Genomic DNA, 5,433 nt, shown 5'->3' on the forward strand with positions numbered 1-5,433 from the left:
GAGTAGGATTAAACCACGAACGGATTTGTAAAATTCGTATTTAATGTGATTTTGTTTTTGTTTTTTGCAGTTCACACTTGCTAAATCTTTTCGCATTTCAATCGGACATGCAATATTGTTTGTATTCCAAGCAATCTATATATGCAAAATGTGTCCAAAAAGGTGTAACTTGTGTTGTTGGAGACAAAAAGAGAAAAAAGTTTGCAATTCCAAAAAAAAAAAAAAAAAAACTGTCACAGGTGCTCAGTTTTGCTATTATAATACCTTAACATGATAGTAATAAGCCATCTGCAAAAGCAGAGAGGTTGGTGTGGTGTACAGTAGTAGGCTACATCTGTAGTTCCAGGTCAGCATCTGATGTCTTGATGTGGAGATCACATTCAGCTGGAGAATATCAAATAAAATAAAAATAGATAAGCGTCATTGGTTCATTCAGCCCGCGCTCATTTAAGAACGACCAATCAGCGTGTATGTTTTGTCTAGAATAGCCTACCTCAAGTTCGAGTTCCTATGCTTCCTATGACGCTTCCTACGAACTCTCAGTTGTCTTCCACCATCTCGTCTATTCCTACAACCTGCACGGCTGAAATCCAAATCCACTGTTCAAGTGAGTGATGAGCTTTCGAGATATAATCAACCTATAAATCCTGCAAAGTACAAAGACACAGTTTTTCCTCACAAAGAAAAAACGGTCAGGTAAACCACAACGGTTGAAAAGTTGTTGTTTTTTCACACAAAGTAGGCTATTGCTTTTGTCGTTATTTATATTTGCTGCTATGCATGTATAATAGGTAGTGGGTTAAAATGAGATTTTTGTTTAAAAAAAACGTGTATGTTTTGTCTAGAATAGCCTACCTCAAGTTCGAGTTCCTATGCTTCCTATGAGCTTCCTACGAACTCTCAGTTGTCTTCCACCATCTCTCAGTTGTCTTCCACCATCTCGTCTATTCCTACAACCTGCACGGCTGAAATCCAAATCCACTGTTCAAGTGAGTGATGAGCTTTCGAGATATAATCAACCTATAAATCCTGGAAAGCACAAAGACACAGCTGGTTTCCTCACAAAGAAAAAACGGTCAGGTAAACCACAACGGTTGAAAAGGTTTTTTTTTTTTTTTTTTTTTTTTTTTACACAAAGTAGGCTATTGCTTTTGTCGTTATTTATATTTGCTGCTATATGCATGTATAATAGGTAGTGGGTTAAAATTCGATTTTTGTTTTAAAAAAACTTGCATGCCTAAAGTTGTTGAGCCCCTGAACCATTTAGCATTAATAAGTAAACAAGTATAGATATACATGCATGCATAAATACCTTTAAGTGGAACGAATAACTCTGCTGTATGGTGTCAGTCTCATTGCTGGCAAATACCTCAAAATAGACCTATAGAGAAATAAAATGAATAAATAAAATATATTGTTGACCACAATATCTGTTAGCATAATAGTTCAAACAATTATAACTACAAGCAATGTAACATTATATTTGTAGCCTACCTCATTTAGTTGATTATTTACCCTATAGAACTTTTCTCACTGAAACAGCCTGGGGTAATTTAAAAATGTTTAAACCTTAAATATTTCAGTAAAAAGCCAAGAGTGTTATACTGTAATATTACATATAATATTTTTAATATAATTTCAATAAACATATAATATACTTATAATTAATTTAACAACTCAAAGTATACACAATTTATCAGTATTTTAACAATTGAGAAACATGTTGGCCTATACAGATTAGTTATTACAGATATTAGATACACAAATTATTACCTAAACTATATAACAATACTATATACTATATAATAATAACTGTAATTAATTTAGATTGACACAAAAAAATTAACAATTAAATAACAGATGATCTTCTGCCACTGCCACCATCTCTGTCTGGAGCGTAACGCAACCATTTTTTGACTGCCTCAGAAAAGTCTGCCTTGGAAGCCTCTTTACCTTGTGCTGTACTTCTCAATGCACCTGAAACATTAGGAACAAAATTAAAGAGTAGTGCTTTGACTTTTGCCTTTTCTTTTTGGTGATCAAAGATGAGTTTTAAGAGATAAAATTAGGGCTGTGACGGTATGGTATTTTTTCTTACCGCGGTGAAGAAGCAACAAATCTCGCGGTTTGGAACCGATACATTATTCGTGTCAAAATGACATATAAACATCTTTTCCTATTCTATTTTGCCTGGAAACGCTTCCTAAACGCGTGCGTGTTGCGTGAAAAATAGGCGTCGGTTCTATTTCTAGCATGCACGCATTTTTCTCGCGGCTCGAGCTGCGCCTGAGCGTCTCATGCAGGCAGTGTGCAAACTCTAACCTGTTAACATGGGAGCCGAAATAAAAACGGATAAGCCACGCAGCTGAGACGCTCACGCCACACAGCCAGTGTGTCGCCGGCCAGGTAGGTGTGCTGCACCCAAGTCTGGCAAACGTCACAGGATGGTTAATTCTAAGATGTGATCTTAAATTAGTGGAATTTCCTCGCGAGACGGATACTTTGTTGCGACAAATACGGCAAATCAGACACACACAAAAAATAAATCCCCCATATGTTTAATGGACTGTCCCTCCCTTGCGCAGGAAACTTTTTTTTTTTTCTCCAGAAGCTCTTGAACATAGGACTCTCGGAATACAGTAAATTATAAGATTAATGTGTTTATAGTTCATATCACACACCATATGCACTCCTGTAACTTTCAGCAAAAAAAAAAGAAAAAAAAAAGTGCAGTGATGACCTCACACCGCGGTAGGCATCTCATTAACGCGATAATGCGGTTATCGTCACACCCCTACATAAACCCCTACATGGTTGCATCTCGGGACAAAAAACACCATTGTCGAACTACAGTCTCTCCACAGAAATAAAGAACTGGTAATCGGTTACCTTTAACTACAATTTGAATAGACTAAATATATAACGTTATGTATATTAACTGAAAGGTAAACTTCTAAGACCGTGAGGCTGAAACGCGGGCTATGAGAGATTTCCTGTTTGTCATGATGACGTCTAAAGTCCCCGCCAAAGGATGTAGTCCCTTTTAGCAACTTGTTAGCAACCACCGTTTTTAAGACGCAATAAAGTTTTAAAAAATCACAAGCAGGTTATAACTTCATGGGGCATTTCACCTTTTGATCAGAGACAACAACAGAGACAGACAAGACGAAGAGGTGTGCACGTCTTATAGGAGCATGGGGCCTATAGAGCGTGCACAGTATGTTTTCATCCGGGTCTTTACAGCAGGAAGTGCCTTTTCCGGCTTCATGCACTTCTGAGGTGTGTGTTATGCTAGTTGTAGCTAATGTACCCTGGAGGACAAGTGCTCTAAAAAAACGACAACAAAAGGGTTAAATAATTAATCTTGTAAAGTGCTGGCAAAGTTTCATTAACAATTGGCTTGTTCACCTTGGTGACCACTACAAACTCCTCGTCCTCATCATGTGCCTGCTTTGTGGAGGTCTGGACTCTACTGACCACTTTTCTGGTTATATTTTTAATTTCTTGTTGCTCCTTTTCAGAGTAAACATCTGAAGAGGTTTGGAGGCATTGATGCTGCAGACCATGTGAAGTCAATGGCTGCGCAAGTAACATTGTTCCTTTTTTGCATTAGTTTATAGTGATGTTCCCTGGCATATACTGTCATGCACTCCCCCCACACACCCACTTACTCGCTCTCTGCTACATTTTCATAATGAACTCAGTTGCAATATAATATTCTAATATAAATCTGTTTTACCATGGCAGGACTATGACAAATAAAATGATGGCCATAATGAGCCTCAGAGGAAGAAGTGGGAAGGTTGCCTTCATGAAGACCCGTCTCTACAAGATAATCTGTGGTGAGTTTGCTTTAACCTAGTAGTTTTGTAACAATGTTTTAAAAAATTGAATATAGTAAGCAAAATAAGAAAAATTATTTTAGTTGGAGGACTCTACAGAGCATGCTCTAATATTATATACATAGACAGTAAAAGAAATGGACACAGCGACCCCATTGGAACTCAATTGAGACAAGTGAAGCCCATTTTCAGCGATTTCTTAGCACTTCCTTTCCTGACGCGCAGACTCAAACCGAGCAAAGCGTTACACGGACCACGTGAGCAACCCGTCTGTCTTCTAGTAGCTGTGCCAATGGAAAACTGAATCATTCCCTTCCGAATCTTGCAGAGACGGAGAGTGTGAGTAGGAGCTGTCCATAAGCTTGGAGCAGGAGAAACTTTTGCTAGGTATTCTGATTAATTATATTGTCATTTTGCCTCCACGTCCCCCCGATTGCCCGCGAGCTTCTCCTCCCGTCTATACGGTAATCTCTCTAGTGTGCGACAGAGAGTCGCGTGGTTATGACGCAATCGTTAGCCTACTTTTACAAAAACTGCTTCTACGGGTCCATAACATAAGCTACAAGGTAATGGAGCATTTTATACATTGTCGTGTATCTTTAGAAATAAATAATGGACAAATGGAGTCTTTAAACGCCTCAGATGTAAAGTTATTCGCTGTCAAAGTGACGCCAAAATGAATGGGAGTCAATGGGATGCTAACGCAAGTGAAGTTCTGCTACAAGATGTCGGCACCCGGCCGACTTCAACTTCCGGTCGACTTCCTTCCCGCCTGATTATATATAATACTCCATTCTGGGCTCTAGACTAACCGGCAGCACTGGTTACTACCAACTGCCTTTTGTTGCTCGTCCAAGCACATGAAATATCAATGACCTTGCACATTGATAAATACAAATTTATATACTTGAAACATTGGCAAAGCCACAGAAGTTGATATTTGAAAAATATTTTAATTTAAAGGGGTGGTTCAGAATTTTGGACATCGGACCTCATTTACAAGTTAGCCTGTGTGTTGTTTATCAACGGTTATTATTTATTCTCTCAACAGACATTTACATCGATAGTCTGGCGTTATAATTTATTTGATTTTGGTGTACTGTGGAGTGGGTAAAACTGTTTTTAATGGCAGGCTAGAGGATACTGTTGACTCGCGCTAGCCTAGCACCGGTGAACTATGCAACTGGAAGGACTGGGTGAAATTTTTTGAAAACTGTCTCCACTGATAAATAACACCCAGGCTAACGTGTAAATGAGGACCGATGTCAAAAATCCTGAACCACCCCTTTAAGAGGTTAGCGTTTGCTAATACTGATCTGTTTTTTTTCCCCCTCATCAGACGCTGTCTTGAGCTCATTTGATACAACTACAACAAAAGTAAACGAATACATGGCCAAATACTTGAAATATGCACCAGAGGATGGGTGGCGGTGGGAGAAAGAAGTAACTAGAAGAGAAGATTTAACCAGCCGTGTTCAATGTTGCCCAATGGTTGGGCCGTTTTTCTAAAGGTTAAAGTTCGACACGTAAAATTGTTGTGTGAAATGTTGGCACACTTGCAGCCGTGTAATAAAGAATGTTTCTTACGTCA

At 38.6% G+C, this 5,433-nt stretch overlaps 1 long non-coding RNA gene across 1 annotated transcript; it reads left to right on the forward strand.

The window, feature by feature from the left end:
* The first annotated feature begins 2,649 nt into the window (after positions 1–2,649).
* On the forward strand, positions 2,650–5,433 carry LOC311093879. The gene is made up of 3 exons (XR_014608495.1): positions 2,650–3,587; positions 3,748–3,842; positions 5,182–5,433. It is a non-coding gene; the product is annotated as an uncharacterized lncRNA (long non-coding RNA).

Source organism: Abramis brama (genome assembly GCF_963993115.1).
Source record: "Abramis brama genome assembly, chromosome: 12".
Lineage (NCBI taxonomy): Eukaryota > Metazoa > Chordata > Actinopteri > Cypriniformes > Leuciscidae > Abramis > Abramis brama.